The sequence below is a fragment of the Pantherophis guttatus genome, chromosome 2 (genome assembly GCF_059756535.1).
Source record: "Pantherophis guttatus breed Tessera chromosome 2, ASM5975653v1, whole genome shotgun sequence".
Lineage (NCBI taxonomy): Eukaryota > Metazoa > Chordata > Lepidosauria > Squamata > Colubridae > Pantherophis > Pantherophis guttatus.
In genome coordinates this window covers 163,910,936-163,926,824 of record NC_142064.1, presented here as the reverse complement: position 1 = coordinate 163,926,824, position 15,889 = coordinate 163,910,936, and the positions used below count along the sequence as shown (strand labels likewise).

At 37.2% G+C, this 15,889-nt stretch overlaps 1 long non-coding RNA gene across 2 annotated transcripts; it reads right to left on the bottom strand.

Annotated features, from left to right (window-relative positions):
* Nucleotides 1-798: 798 nt before the first annotated feature.
* LOC117660477 (uncharacterized) lies at nucleotides 799-15,881 on the bottom strand. Of its 2 annotated transcripts, none has more exons than XR_004589659.3 (4): nucleotides 15,514-15,881; nucleotides 4,244-4,404; nucleotides 2,900-2,973; nucleotides 799-945 (listed from the first exon to the last, which is right to left on the bottom strand). It is a non-coding gene; the product is annotated as an uncharacterized LOC117660477 (long non-coding RNA). The 2 variants fall into 2 exon arrangements; XR_004589656.3 differs by having other exon boundaries at nucleotides 15,769-15,881.
* Between the last annotated feature and the right edge of the window lie 8 nt (nucleotides 15,882-15,889).

Genomic DNA, 15,889 nt, shown 5'->3' with positions numbered 1-15,889 from the left:
ATGACTTGCTATTTCTTTCCAAATCCTTGGTATATACTTGAGGTAACTCAAATCTTTCACTATTCTGTTACTCCTGGAGGAGCCACAAAAATATTGTTATTACTATAAACAGCAAACATGATATTCTTGAAACTACTTAGTACTGTATTTGAAACAGGCTGAAAAATCATAGCTGAACATATATTTCAAAGATGGCAACAAATTAAGTAATTATTTCATTTCATTATTTTAAAAAATTAGCAAGGAATATCTCCATGTGTCCAAGTTGAAAGCCATCATATTTTATTACTGTAGTTAAAATGCACATTAAAATATATGGTTTTTTGGAGGAGGCCGGGGGAGTAGGGAAAGTAGATTTATTTAAATTTGACAATAGGAGAATTTCAATAATGATAGAATAACTGTTTAAACTAACAATGAGATTTAAATAGTGCAAGATTAATCGCAAAACATTGCTACAATATCCCTAAATTTTTATTTATACTATTAGGTTGCAAGATCAATAGAAATTTGAAATGAAATTGAGCAAATACTTGTAGCTTTACTTCTAAGGACTAAAGAAAGGCATCTCTACTGCAATTAAAAAAAAATAGGGTGTTAAATTTATGCTGACCTAGATGGAAAGATCTAGCTAATCTTTGCTGATCCTGTTTTAATACCTAAATGGGAATCCATCAAGAAATATCAAGGCTATAAGACCTGAGACATAAAGAAATCATTCTCAAGGAGCCAATGAGAAACCATTTCCATCCCATATGATTGCCAAGAAAATTGTCAATGAAGTCATAATGAATCAAGTTTACTTGAGGTTACTTTTTATTAACATATGGGATATATATATCAATCAACATATGTAGCATCCTCATGCATTTATCAGTGCATGTAGGACACTGGCCAAGATTGCTGTAATCATCAGCTTTGCCTTTGATCTTCTGACCAGGCACTCTGAAAAAGAAAATGTACAGACATAAATGACATATCAGGCTAAGGTACTGCTTTTGAGGAACAAGACTTTAATCATGCTTAATATGTAATGGCTGAGTTCACACAACATATAGTACATTAAAGCTCAAATCAAACAAACATTATTAGGGCGTGATAGAGTAGATAAACCTCAACGCTGATTTAGATGCATATAGCTTTTCCAGGTGATTTCAGTAACCATTGCCAGCGATACCCAGTCTCATACAGTACACATAATGGTGGACTGTGGAAAGACACCATTTTATAGATGGCTTGGTCACATATGTTGTTTTTCAGAGAACATGGAGATGGAAGAAATTACTTTTATAACCTGCAAAAGAAGTACTGTGTTGTTCTACTCTTTTAAGGCAACAAGAATTGCCCATGCTACAAGTGCCAGCTGAGTATGGAAGACAAGGTGAAGGAAATACAGACAAAACATCCCTCGTCCAGCTTCTCAAGAAAGATAAGGAATTCATTAATTGGACATAAGAAGCCTTTCAGAACTACACTGGTACCAAGGATTCTCCCAGAAGACAGAAGCAATCCAGGCAGAAGGGGTGGAGAAATGGAGGAACAACAACATAAAGATTTGAGCCTGTCAGGAAGTGCTTTTATTCTTTGGAGTTTCAGAATAATTTCTAGGGTTTCCTTGTTTATGATGTTTCTGGATGAGGAGCAGCTGTTATAAACTTCAGAGACTGAATAAGAGGATTCTATATGCTCTGTAAAGGAAAGAATACTTAGGTACTTCTGTCCTAAAGGAAGGAAGCAGGTACACTGTTGATAAGAAATTCTCTGAGTACAATACCTGGTGCCCAGATTAGATATATACAGTGGTGGGTTGCTACAGATCAGGCAAACTGGTAGCAGCAGCGGCACACACAGAAGCGTTGCATGCGAGCACGCGCACATAAGAAAACTGGTAGCAAACTAAATTGAAACCCACTGGATATATACCGTATTTTTTGGAGTATAAGACACACTTCCCCCCCCCCCAAAAGTGGGTGGAAATGTCTGTGCATTTTACACACCGAATGTTGCCGAAGCCCTGCCCACCCACTGGCTCCATCCTTTGGCCGTTTTTGGCCTCCGCGTGTCACATTTTTGGCCTCTGCATGCTCCATTTTAGACCCATTCCAGGCTGCAGGGATTGCCATAGCACATCGCTGCCGATTGCCACCTCCATGTGTCACGTTTTTAGCCTCTGTGCGTCGCATTTTCAGCCACCATTCGCCCCATTTTAGACCCGCTCCAGGCTGCAGGGATTGCCGCAGCACATCGCCGTCGATCTCCACCTCCACACATTACATTTTTGGCCTCCACACACCCAGGTTTTGGCCTCCACGCGTCACGTTTTCAGGCAGTTCCAGGTGGCAGGGATCGCTGCCACTGCCGCTGATCCCTGCCACCTGGAACCAGCCAAAAATGCGATGCACAGAGGCCAAAAGTGGGGTGGGGGAGGCTGAAAATGTGACCTGCAGAGGCTGAAAATGTGACATGTGGAAGCCAAAAATGCAATGCGCTGAGGCGGCAATGGGCTGTGGTGATCCTCACAGCCTGGAACAGCTGATTGGTGATATTCCAGGAAGCCAATCCAACCACCAATCAGCTGCTCGTGTTGAATCAGGCTGCAATAATGTGCTGAAACTGACCACGCTGTTTGCTGTTTGCTGCAAGGACACTAATCAGATGAATACTGATGGATGCTGGTAGGCAGAATTCTTGTTTTCCTCCTCAAAAACTAGTGTGTGTCTTGTACTCTGAAAAATACAGTAATTTTAACTCGTTAAGAGTTTGCTGTAGGTTTTTTCTTTGAAGCACAGAAATTTATCAGGCTAGGATGAAGAAATAAATGTACAATGTTTGAGATGGTTAAGGCAAAAGTGAAGCAATCAAATATTTAAACTGAAACTGCAACAACTCTTTCACCAACCATTGAGGAGCAGTTGATGGTTTCCTTCCTGTGTTTGTATTGTTTAATCCTCTTGAAGTTACACCAAATGTTGACTTTAGAAAATGAAAAAATAAAGAAAAATATTTTTAAATTGTTTCCTGGCACAATTCTATACCTACAGTAGATATAAAGTTCTTCATATCTTAAACAATTAAAGTAAGAATTTAAATACTCTTATTTCAAATTAGTATCATTATAAATAAATACTATATATTCTTTACCCTTTTTCTAGTTTGGATGAATCATTGCTCTGGTTAAGCATTCCTAGATCATGAAGTCCTGAAACTAAACTGGTAAGAATACCGGAAAAATCTCTTTGTTCTCCTTGGCTAATTGATAACTTGAAATGTATGACTAAACAATGCACAAATTAAAGAAATACTGAACACTCAGAGTCCCTATGATACACTGAATGAAGCAATTCTCAGTAACCACAATGTTCTTCAAATAGCTCAGTAATTTATACATTATTCTATAGTGAGTAATGCTCTGGGGTTAAGAATGAACTCTTCCTTCAAGCAAAAATAGCTTTCCCTGAGCATTTCTAAAAGAAAGTTTCCTTTTGTACTATTTCTAAAATGGATTAGCTACCTCTTACTTCCCACTCTCTCCTTTCTGCTTAAAAGCTGACAATGTAAGGCAGTCATGAAAGGTTACTACTACCACCAAGATGCTATTTGCACACTCTTGCCTGTCCCCTGACCCTGTCCATAAATCCATGGAATTATCTACTTTGGTGATATTCCCTTGGGATATACTCCTCTCTGACTCAGAAGGGATTTTTGTGTTCTATTTAGTACTGGAGACAGATTTTAGATTTACAATAAAACAGAGTAACCGCCTTTCAGATTTTTATCCTAGCAGTCTTTGGGGTACGTCGAAATCTCTTTTCCACATAGTAAAAACCAAACTAATAAATCTACATGTGACTTTCTGCGTTCTATTCGACCAGTTATAAATCACAGATCAAGGGGTTTTCCCATCAGGTTACTTTAACGTCCAGAGAACTCAGCATTTTGTAAATCATTTGGTGACATTTCAGCCCTTAAATTTATGTTGCCCTAATATGGAGTTTAGATTTCTCTGACATAGTTTTTTCATAATTGTATGCTGTATGTTAACATAGATGATATCCGTAGATGAACTGTGGACTACCCCAAATATGCATCTTTTTCAGATGTTATTGAATTGATGTGGCCAACTTTGGTCATTTTGCCTGTACAGCTCTCCATTTGCTAGGTCTACATGATATGCTTTTCAAGTGAACAAGGAGATCCTGCAATCTCTCATAGGTTTGCCTAAGAATCACAAAAACAATAGTACCTTACTGTGCAGATGCTTTCCTTTTCATATTATTGTAATGTAGGCATGTTCTACCTTCAGGCAGAGGGAGAGAAGATAGCCTCAGGCAGCAGCCATGGATTAATCAAGATTCGACTACTTGTCAGTGCTGAAGAAAGATTCGGCTGCTCCTAAGTCAAGGTCTGAATGTGAGATGAGAAGTACTGTTTTTTCCATTGTTTGACATACAAAACATACTACAAGATACTCTGCCTGAATGTTACTCTGTTTATTTTCTAAGGCAGCAAAGCACTTTTCTTCTGTGTAATTTTCTCAATGCACATTGAATCATATTTTTATACCATAATATAGCAATTCTTTATTCTTCATCCTCTCCTATATAGTGCCAGCTGTTTCTTTAATTCTAATAACTACTGTAGGTTTATACATGGCATGGGAAGTATGCTTTGCTTCAAACTGCAAGAGTCATTTTAAAAAGAAATGAAACCTGGAAGCAGAGGCTTCTCTGTGTTTGTCAAAAAGTCAATATGGGGGCTACAGCTGCACCGTGGAAACCCCACATCTTTTTCATGTACACTGGACTTGTCACCCACATTGAAAAAGGACTGGGGTTTAATCATGCAGTTGTCGGTGGCAACCTGACTTTTATTTATTTTTTAATCTCCCCACCGCTGGACACCTCTGCCTAGAACATTTTATTTTTTATTTATTTTATTTTTATTTATTTTTATATGCCGCCCTTCTCCGGAGACTCAGGGCGGCTTACAATGCATTAAGCAATAGCCTTCATACTTTTGTATATTTTATACAAAGTCAGCTTATTGCCCCCACAAACCGGGTCCTCATTTTACCCACTTTAGAAAGGATGGAAGGCTGAGTCGACCTTGAGCCTGGTGAGAATTGAACTCGCAGTAATTGCAGGCAGCTGGATGTTAAATGCTGCCTTAGTAGGAGGCATTAGCCTCCTACGCCACTCAGGCTCCTTTTGATTCTTTTAGGTTTCACATGAAACAAAATTCAGAACAATCCTGAAATTATTTTATACAGTGTATCACACAAGGCTGGTGTGCTTCATTTCTTCCTCCTCCTGTCCCTTAATCTTCTTAAGCAGATTTTCCCTGAGCTGTAGGAAGGAATGTGAAATAGCAAATATCCTTGCTCTACTAAAAGCTTTCCATAAATGACATGTGTTTATTTTCTCTTACATAGACTTATTCTTAAGTACACCTATGTCTAGTTCTTGATGGGGGAACTACAACACAGTATTAAAAATTGTATTAAAAGTTAAGCTTTGAGATGGTATTTGAAGACAGAACCGAGTTATACAGATCTCCAAGTATTTTGTGAAGAGTTCTAAGGCTTAAGCAACAAAGAGATTAACAGCAGAGTTGCTGTATAATGCTAGCAAAAAAAATACATTAGCAGAAAAAGGAATGGGGCAATGCAATGGAGAGCTTTGAAGATCAAGACTTCTGTCATTGTATTTTAGTGTTATATTGAAATACTCCAAACAAACAAGCAAGAATAAAGAAGGATTTCTTCTGCATCCCAGAATAGAAGCCCGGGGAAAGATTTGAAGAAGAATGTCACATATCACTGTGACAAGAGCATATTCTAGCTGGAGGTAAGGTTAAAAAAAGAAAAAAAAACCAGGAGAGAAGGTCAAAGTTTGTGAATCAGAATGTTGTTGAGGAGAGATAAAGAAAGGCAATACTTTTGCAATTATACCAACGGAATAAAATGATTAGTCTATTAATTCAGTTTGGGAAACAAAGGAAGACAAATAATTGAAGGGGGGAAAAAAGTGGAATAATTACTCAATCTTAATGTGTCTATCTTGTTTTACCTGAGCTAAAATATAGGGTTTTTTTAATAAAAATGATTTAATAAGTTGTGTGAATCCAGACAGTGAACAATGGTACGTAATATAGTAACTGAGACTTATGGACATCTGATTTCCTCTGTTCCTGGAGAACTTCTGCATGCTACCCCTGCATAGGACATACACAATTTGTTATTTTAAGTTACTTTTTTCCATCAAAAAGAAACACTGATGACTTTGTAGTTCCATCAGGATTCACAGCGGTTTAATCAATATAGATACAGACATATTACCAATGCCAATCGGCATGTTATCAGTTATCAATATCAGCACACTGTAAAAAGAAAGATGCACACTGAAAATGGAAATATTGTGCCATTTTCACTTTTGTGAAGCTGTATGATCTGATTAACTTCCTTATTTTCTTTGGTACTTCTTTGAAATCTCCCATTTCAGATGCTCTATGAATGCAGCAAAGTTACAAACAACACAAGAAGCCCGACAGCACAAGAACAAAGAAGTCAGCAAATCTGAGTAATCTTGTTCTATTGGCTTTTTGCTGCTTCTTTTTCCCCAAATAGATCAAACATGTTCAGAGTCCTGAGATAGTCATGTCACAGATGGATGGATGCACCCTGAATGAAATACCCATGAATCCATGCATGAAGGATTCCCCTCCCCCCAAAGATTATGGGAAAAAGGATAAAGAGAAATGTCCTTTAAAAAATACCCTAAATATCAGAATGAAAATGGACTTAAACTGATTCAGGAACTTTCACTGGTTGGTTTTGAGGAGATTCAGTATGGCAAAACCTGAATAGAGTTCTCTTAACTAATAGTTTAAGTGGGCTTGTTGCAAATAAATGAGAAAGCTGTGGTGGCGCAGTGGTCAGAATGCAATATTGCAGGCTAACTCACTGCTGACTGCCAGGAGTTCGATACTGACCATCTCACTCAGTCTTCCATCCTTCTGAGGATCCAGATTGTTGGGGGCATTATGGTGACTCTGTAAACCTCTTAGAGGGGGCTGTAAAACACCGTGAAGCGGTATATAAGTCTAAGTGCTATTGCTAAAGTAAGTATTCAAGGAACCTTGCAATAAATATGGTTCTTCTCAATGATGTGCTCCTTCTTCAATTGAAACCATGACAACTTTCATTAATATCAGCATTTTGTAGAAGCAAACCCTCCACAGTGGCCGGAAAAGAAAGTTCTGTTCTACAGGAAAAGAACATGAATTTCTAGATATTTTAATGAGGACATGTGCCACTATTGTAGCACATAGGCACAGAAACTTCTCTGTTCAAAACAAGCAACAATGCCAAAGGATCTGGAAATGAAAGCAACTGCTATGAGCTTGCAAACTGAGAGCAAAAAATTCAAGCTAGGGTTATCACTGCTTGTTGTAAAACCACAAACAACAGAGGACAACTGGCTGCATAAGAACAAAGGCAGTTGGCAAATCCCAGCAAACTTATTCCGTTTGCTGATTTTTTTTCTATAAATGTATCAACAAGTTTAGAGTCACAAGATGGTCATGTCACTGTTGAATGGATGTACTATGAGTGAATTATATCAGTATTTTAGATCAGGAAATTTACATGCTTGAAGGAATACGTGAAGGCCACCCTTCCTCCTGATTATGGGAAAAAGATAAATAGTGATGGCTTTTAAAATAAGACCGAAACTAACTTCTCCAATTATAAAATCTAAAGTCACTGGAACTGATTTTCCATTTCATAAGACTCAGGCAAGACAGCGCAAATGTTCAATTTATTCAGTAATAAACTGAAGTTAACTATCAGCAAAATAGAGATGCTCTGAATTGGCAGCTTGCAAGTCTGGGAACATACCTGGAGCTATATTCCTCTTGCAGAAGCAGATACATAATTCAGGTTGTGGATTCATCTGTATCACTCAAGGCCCAGGTGTCACTGGATGCATCCAGCCACCTATATCTCACTTCGCAATTGCAACTCCCAGGGATGGCCTGATCACTTTAGTGCATTATTTTTGGGTTATTGCAGTGCACTCTATGAAAAGTCTGCCTTTTGAAGATGGAAACTGCAGGTAGCGAAAAATACAGCGGCAAGCCTGTTATCTGGAACAGTTTTAACAGACCAAGTAACATTAGCCCTGGAAGAATTGCACCAGGTGCCAGTAACATTACCCCTTGGATGAGTAGGAGTATATTGGATGAGGATATTACACTCTGTAGGAACAGAGAGGCGCTCTCCTCAGTCTCCTAGGGCTGGGAGAACCACATTATTGGGAGATGAGCCCAGCTGTACAACGGCCTTCCCTAGAGGCTTCGCTGCTGCCAATATTACTTGCCTTTCGGTACCAGGTAGTTTTCCTTCCTCTACCTGAGACTTACAAACAATGCCTTTTGTCTTTTAAGTGCCTCTCTGTCAGGGTAATTTATCTGTGTATTTTAAAGGGTATGATTTAAAATATTACTTATTTTATTTGGCTTTATTGTATTATCTTATTACTTGCTGCCACACTGTTGAAATAATAGCTAGCCTAAATGTTTAAATTGATAATCAGACAGGTTGTCTGGGCTGAACCAGATAATGGTAATCTATATAGGTTAGCATGTTACAGCCTTTTAATTTTGTGTAAAAGTATCTTCTCTATTTTTAAAATTATAAATATTGCTATTATTACATTTTTATCCCACTTTTTTATATATACTACAACTCAAAGTGGTAATATATGTAATACTCCTGCTGTTTTCCCCATTGAGAGTGCCTAGCCTTTCATACCCAAGGGAAGTCTAGAATTCACAAGATTCCGGGTTTCTAGGCTAGTACTATCAATATTTATTGTTGTGGTGTCTATTATGAATTACAGTATTTTTTTTTACAGTATTTTTGATTTGCAAACAATCTATTTAGGTCAGGTTGACAACTCTGTTCCAACTTCCACTTGTAATCACTGGTAATTATTCTTAGCAATGGTCCTACAGTTTACTGAAGAAGAACTTTCTATCTTGGGCTCTTTGTTCCAAGAATTAGAATTGTTTAAGAAGAAACAAAACATCCAAATTCTCAGCCATTATCATTAATCAAGAGAATATCAAACCTTTCCTATTCTAAAATACAGCTTTATTATTTTGTTCTGTGCTTTCCTCAGGTCAGAACAGGGGTGGGTTCTACTTACCTTTACTACTGGTTCACAACGGGATCGCGCACACACTTGCTAATAAATAAAACTCTATTTAGAAATTATGCACATTTCAAATTCAAGTTTGCCTTTGTTCTTTCTCAGCTGGGGAAATTGAGTCAGTTACACATTTGACTTGGCTGCTCATTTTATCTGACATGGGACATTGATTGGATGAAGCCTTGATTATCTAACTGTCCTACAGGTCAGATAATGAGAATGTATTTTTCCTACAAGCAGATTCATTCTTAGAAATCTTTTTTGGGGGGCGGGGGGAGATGCTGTCCATTGGCTTTGCTGTTCAGACTCTTTGTATAATGTGTAACACTGCAGATCCTATGGAATTCTATCACTTAATGCAGTAAACCAAGTTTTTTTGTGTATTCTTTCTATTTTCCCACTATTTTTCTTTTAATTATATCCATTGTATAAAGAACTTCTAGTCTTTGACCATCTGTAAGATATATTTATTTGATTAGCAACAAAATTAGCATCAGCACCAGCCATCCCTGGGCTATCCTTAACAATAAAAGTTAACCCAAAACAGGGCAACTTGCCATAGCCAACTCGCCCCAGGCCAACACACAGCGGGACAAGAGTTACACTGATATCAAAGAAATGGTAGAATAGAATCATTAAAGAAAGGATGCCAAAGGAGTGACAAAATGAAATGTAAATGACAAAAATTAAAATATTTTTAATTAAATAATTAAATTGAATTGTTGAATTGCCCAAAGCAAGTTGTCCCTCGGCGAGTTGTCTCACAGAACCATTTTGCAGAGAAAACCCTTTAAAGAACAGATTATGTAGCTCTTCCTCGAATTTATTGCTAGACTTAGACAGCAACCACAAATCTGGGAATTTGCTTTTTATAGTAGAAAGCCTGCAGATAAAATAATTTCAGCTAGAAATTAAATTAGTTGGAGCAGTACACTTTAGAGTAAGCATACATTGCAAAATGTACATATTGCTGCCCACTCTTCAGCAAATACAGAATGAATTCATGCATTATCGTGATTTGTATTTTTTATTACAATTATGTTACACACATTAAACTAATACTATACACAGGCGCGGGCACACACACATACACAGAATGCAGAAAAAGAAAAAATAAAGAAAAAGAGAACAAAAGCTCGCTCTATATCCTCAGCAAGTGTAATCAACATTAACAGCATATCACCATCTCTTAAAATACAACTAACCCATATCTTCATTCCATAACTCATACCCTTCTTTATAAATCAATCTCATCACACCATCTTAGCCAGCAAAAGTCTATTAAGGATTATCAGAAATAACTACAGCATTAATAATAATAATAACAACTTTATTGTCATTGTACATGTATACACAGTATACCCATACAACGAAATTTACTTAACAGGCCCAACACATATAACAATCCCCAAACACTGCCACCCACCACAATTCTCCACCCCTAAACCACCCAAACATCCACACAACAGACCAAGTAATGCTGTCCAACAGCTCACGGATGGTGGCCCTTTAGTTCATTGTTGAGTGCAATTATAGCTCTGGGATAAAAACTATTCAGAAAATGTGTGATCTAAGTTTTAATTGTTCTGTATCTTCTGCCAGAAGGCAACAGTCCAAAAAGATTGTAAGCAGGATGAGAAGAGTCTCTGAGAATGTTACTTCCTCAAACAGCAAGATTCGAAGATGTCGCCCAGGGCTGGTAGCTGGAGCCCGAAGATATTCTGGGCAGTTTTAATGATTCTCTGTAGAGCTTTTTTGTCTGCTACAGAGCTGCTCCCATACCATGCAAGAATGCCATAAGTCAGGACACTCTCAATGGTCCTGCAAGAGTAGGACAGAAGTAGATCCTGAGATAGATTTATCTTCCTGAGCATTCTCAGGAAGAACAGCCTCTTCCATGCCTTCTTCACAAGCATGATATAAATGCCCAGATAAACTATATCTAATAAATCTAGTCTGAATGCTTTCTTTTACTTTATCTCCTTTTCTAGCAATCTATTTATTTTAGCCTTGATCAAATAAAACAATTTTATATTCTTTCCTCCTTTTCCTGAAAATCATTAGTCCCCTCAAACAATTTCCTAACATCTGCTTCCTTTTCATATTCTTTAAAGGCCCTTTTTGTAATTAAAGTATTAAAAGGTTATCCACATATTCTTTTGTGTTTGTATTCTTTCTGTTCTCAAGAAATCAATGACAACTTCAACAAGTCCCTTTAATAAATCCACTATAAGGAGAATATTTACATCATTCTTCTGGTTTAGTAGTTGTGTGTCTTTTAAATTGTTAAATAATCAACAAATCTCATTTGCAAATGTATTTTTTTTTGTATATCCATTATTTCATCTTTTTCTATCTCTTATATGCTATCATTTTCAAATCCACATTTAAATTAATTTGTTTTATTCGATGTAACTTGTTCCTCTTCTATAACATCATCCATTTTTTCAATAATAGCAGCTAACTTATTTTTGGAGCCCAATAATCATAGATTTCTCTTAAAGAATTTATTGATAATTTATTTCCTTCTGGTGCCCTCTAGTGACCAATTTTCAAAATCACCTTATCAATTCCAAGTGCAAACATAGATAACTTTCCACAGGAAGGATTCTTATAGTTACTGTAATTTCAAAGTTCTAATTCAAGTCAATCTGGACCTTTCATCCATTTAAAAAATTCTCAAATCAGCACTTTTGCTGCATATTTAAAAAACTTTTTTGGAAAAGTCTGAATTATAATTAAAACTTCTTTCCTAAAAATTGAAGAACTTAATATGATCACATTTCCAGTTCTGAAGGTCCTTAATCTTTAAAAAGCAACCTAAAAAAAGATAAACTCCAAAATGATTAAGTGAGGTTTGGTTGAACCTTGAAAGGATGCCTTGAGGGCTATGAGTTTGGTGGAATCCGGCTAATATCAGCTGTTTGAAAGCAATTGCAAACCTCAGTTTCTGTCAGGGTGGATTTGATTTAAATCGAGTTGATTTAAATCACAATTTAAATCATGATTTAAATCACTAGTAAAAAGGCTTGATTTAAATCAACTCGATTTAAATCATAATTTTTAAAGAGCAACTGTCATCTCTGCTACTCCTTTGACCCACTGTTCACTCACCGATAGTCCCAGTGTTGCAGAATATACAGCCTCATGCTACATAACTAAGCTCCATTTTATGCTGAATAAACTAAATTATTTATCTTAAATAGAAAACTATCTTACGATAGATTTTTACCCCAAGTTTTTTATTAAAATAAATCCGATTTAAATAGAAAAAATCTGATTTTTTTAAAAAAATCATTGATTTTTATCCACCCTGGTTTCTGCAGTGTACTTACTACCTTTACCCCAGCTGTCCAGTGTATATATGGGCAATCTCAAGATCTCTTCTTTCTCCAGAGAGATTTCAATGGTCCAGATCCAGCATCCAGTTGCCATTTTCAACCACAATGTTTCTGCTGTTTGTGGGATCAGTTTACCATTTCCTCACCAGAAATCTCCTGAGCCAGGATTTTTATCATGGTTTGTTGAATGGTCTGATTTGCATAGGAAAAGTAAACTAACTCTATAATTGCTTAGCATTATGTATTAACCAGACCAGAAAATAAGTGCAAACATTATGTTATATCAATTGCATCTAGCAAGAACTGCAAGCAGGAAAATACTCATAACTTTATTGTCATTGTACATGTATACACAGTATACCGATACAACAAAATTCACTTAACACCCAAAGACTAGGTTCAACACACATAACAATCCCCAAACACACTCCCACCCACCACAATTCTCCACCCCTAAACCACCCAAACATCCACACAACAGACCAAGTAATACTGTCCAACAACTCACTGATGGTAGCCCTTTAGTTCATTGTTGAGTGCAATTATAGCTTTTGGATAAAAACTATTCAGAAAACGTGTGGTCCGAGTTTTGTTCTGTATCTTCTGCCAGAAGGCAACAGTCTAAAAAAATTGTAAACAGGATGGGAAGAGTCTCTGAGAATGTTATGCAACTTTCTCAAACAGCGAGATTCGAAGATGTCGTCCAGGGCTGGTAGCTGGAGTCCGATGATATTCTGGGCAGTTTTAATGATTCTCTGTAGAGCTTTTTTATTAGAGCACTTTCCTGCCTGCAATTCTTGATAGATGCAATTGATTATGATGAGAATACAGATTACAGCTCCAGTAATTTATTAAGAGATTACACTTCCCATTGCTCCTGCCAATTACTACCAAATTAATTTGATGATGAGGTAATTAAATGAAAAGTATTGCTGTGTATTGTTGCGGGTATTATGAATGGGCTGCTGCCATCCCAGCAGCCCATTCCTTACCTCTAATTCTAACGTATCTGGGAGGATAAAATTAAAACACTGATGTTTATTTCACAACAAAACAAATGCGGGAACATTTCAGGACATACCATATGAAATTAGTAAGATGGCTATGAAAGGAAGCTATAACTTCATTTCCACAAAGTAGAATATATTGATGTTTGAAATACTAGCATTTGCTTTTTAAATGTATTTTATTTGAGGATAAGAGAATAAATATATTTGAAAAGCTTCTCTCCTTTTCCCTGTTACAAAATCAAAAACTGTTCTCATTTGTGCACAATGCTAATTAGTGGATGATGTAAAATAAAATACATTTTACTTTTTGATCAGCTTCCAATAGCTTTACATTCTAAACCCTGCATTTATGACTGGATCTTATGTATTATCAATTTTTAAGGATATGTTGTCATAGGTAAAGGTAAAGGTTCCCCTTGCACATATGTGTTAGTCGTTCCTGACTCTAGGGGGCGGTGCTCATCTCCATTTCAAAGCCGAAGAGCCAGCACTGTCCAAAGACGTCATGTGGTCATGTGGCGGGTATGACTAAACGCCAAAGGCACACAGAACGCTGTTACCTTCCCACCAAAGGTGGCCATTTTACTACTTGCATTTTTTATGTGCTTTTGAACTGCTAGGTTGGCAGAAGCTGAGACATGTAATGGGAGCTCACCCTGTTACACGGCACTAGGGATTAAACCGCTGAACTGCCAACCTTTCAATTAACAAGCTCAGTTTCTTAGCCACTGAGCCACCGCATCCCTTATATATGTTGTCATACAGTAAATCATATTAAAACTCTTAAAAACAACATTAATATGTTTACAGTTATTGATTTACATTTTTAATTATCACAAAGTGTTTAGAATTATGTAGAGAGTCTTCATCAAATGATTTCCTTCGCCATAACAATTCTGTTGTGTTATGCAAAGGTTGTGCTTTATTTGCAGCATCATTGTTGCATTTTAATTCAGTTAAATGTATTTTATCATATTCTGATCTAAAATGGCTAATAGAACAAAGCATATAGCAAAGTTACCTATCTAGAATAATTCAGAATATGAATTCTGACAATTATTTGGAAAGCAGTATAAAATATAAAAGGAATGCTGTATCCTAATGAGGGATTTAAGAATAATCTCACAACTGAAATAAAATTTCCTATTTCTTCTGCTACTCATTAATACCTATCGACTCATGACAACTATCAGAAGAGACTGAAAACTTGAGGGGACACTGCCCATTAACCCTCATGCAGGGGCATGAGATCTGAAAGACTGAAAGATGCGGACAACCACAAGTTGGCAGCAAAACGATTCAGAAAACCTGCTAACCACTGATCGTCCACATTTTTTGCAGCCCAGACCTGGCAGCTCTTATCACTTTGCTTCTGAAGAGCTGATAACGAGAGATCAAATCTTCAAAATGGTTAGTAGTTTCTTTCTAAATTACGGTCACGGTAAAATTGATCCAGAACAATCTTGTTAAATGACAGCTCACCTGGTTTTTTTGGGGGGGGGGGCAGACAGTTTAGTCTCCCTGCAACCAAGAGCCTTGGTGGCGCAGCTGACTAAAGCACTGTTAAGTAACACTAGCTGCCTGCAATTACTGACTCAGCCTTCCATCCTTTCGAGGTAGGTAAAATGAGGACCCGGATTGTGGGGGCAATAAGCTGACTTTGTATAAAAAAGAACACCGCTTGGGGGGGCCGAAAGCCCTACTAAGCAGGTATATACAAAAGTATGAAGGCTATTGCTTAACGCATTGTAAGCTGCCCTGAGTCTCCGGAGAAGGGCGGCATATAAATCGAACCAATCAATCAATAAACCACAAGCAATGTCAGCACATGCGCAGTCCAGTTCGTCTAATAAAATCCGACAGGCGCTAGAATAATTATTAAACTAATCTGACCTTCCGTTCCCTTGCCAGCGCCGCCTGGTATATTATATACGCCAGGACTCCACACACCTTGGAACAGCAGCCTTCTCCAATAAGCCACTCTCCGCACTGATTGGTAATATGGGATTTATTATAGTCCAACTCAACTGCAAGATTCCCAACGTGAGCAGACTGCTATCCTATAGAACTAGCAGCGCATACATACATACATAACTATCATACATCATGTATGTGTCATATATACATATCTATCATACATCTCATACATATGTATCATACATGTGTCATATATACATATCTATCATACATATCTAACATACATACATGCGCGGCTCAGGTTTGTAACAAAATCTCCTTCCAGACACTTTTGTCCGCCGCTCTTCTCCTCTAAATTCAAGTTGTAATAACCAAGCGCTTTTCCCTACGCACGAAATTCTAACCCCGC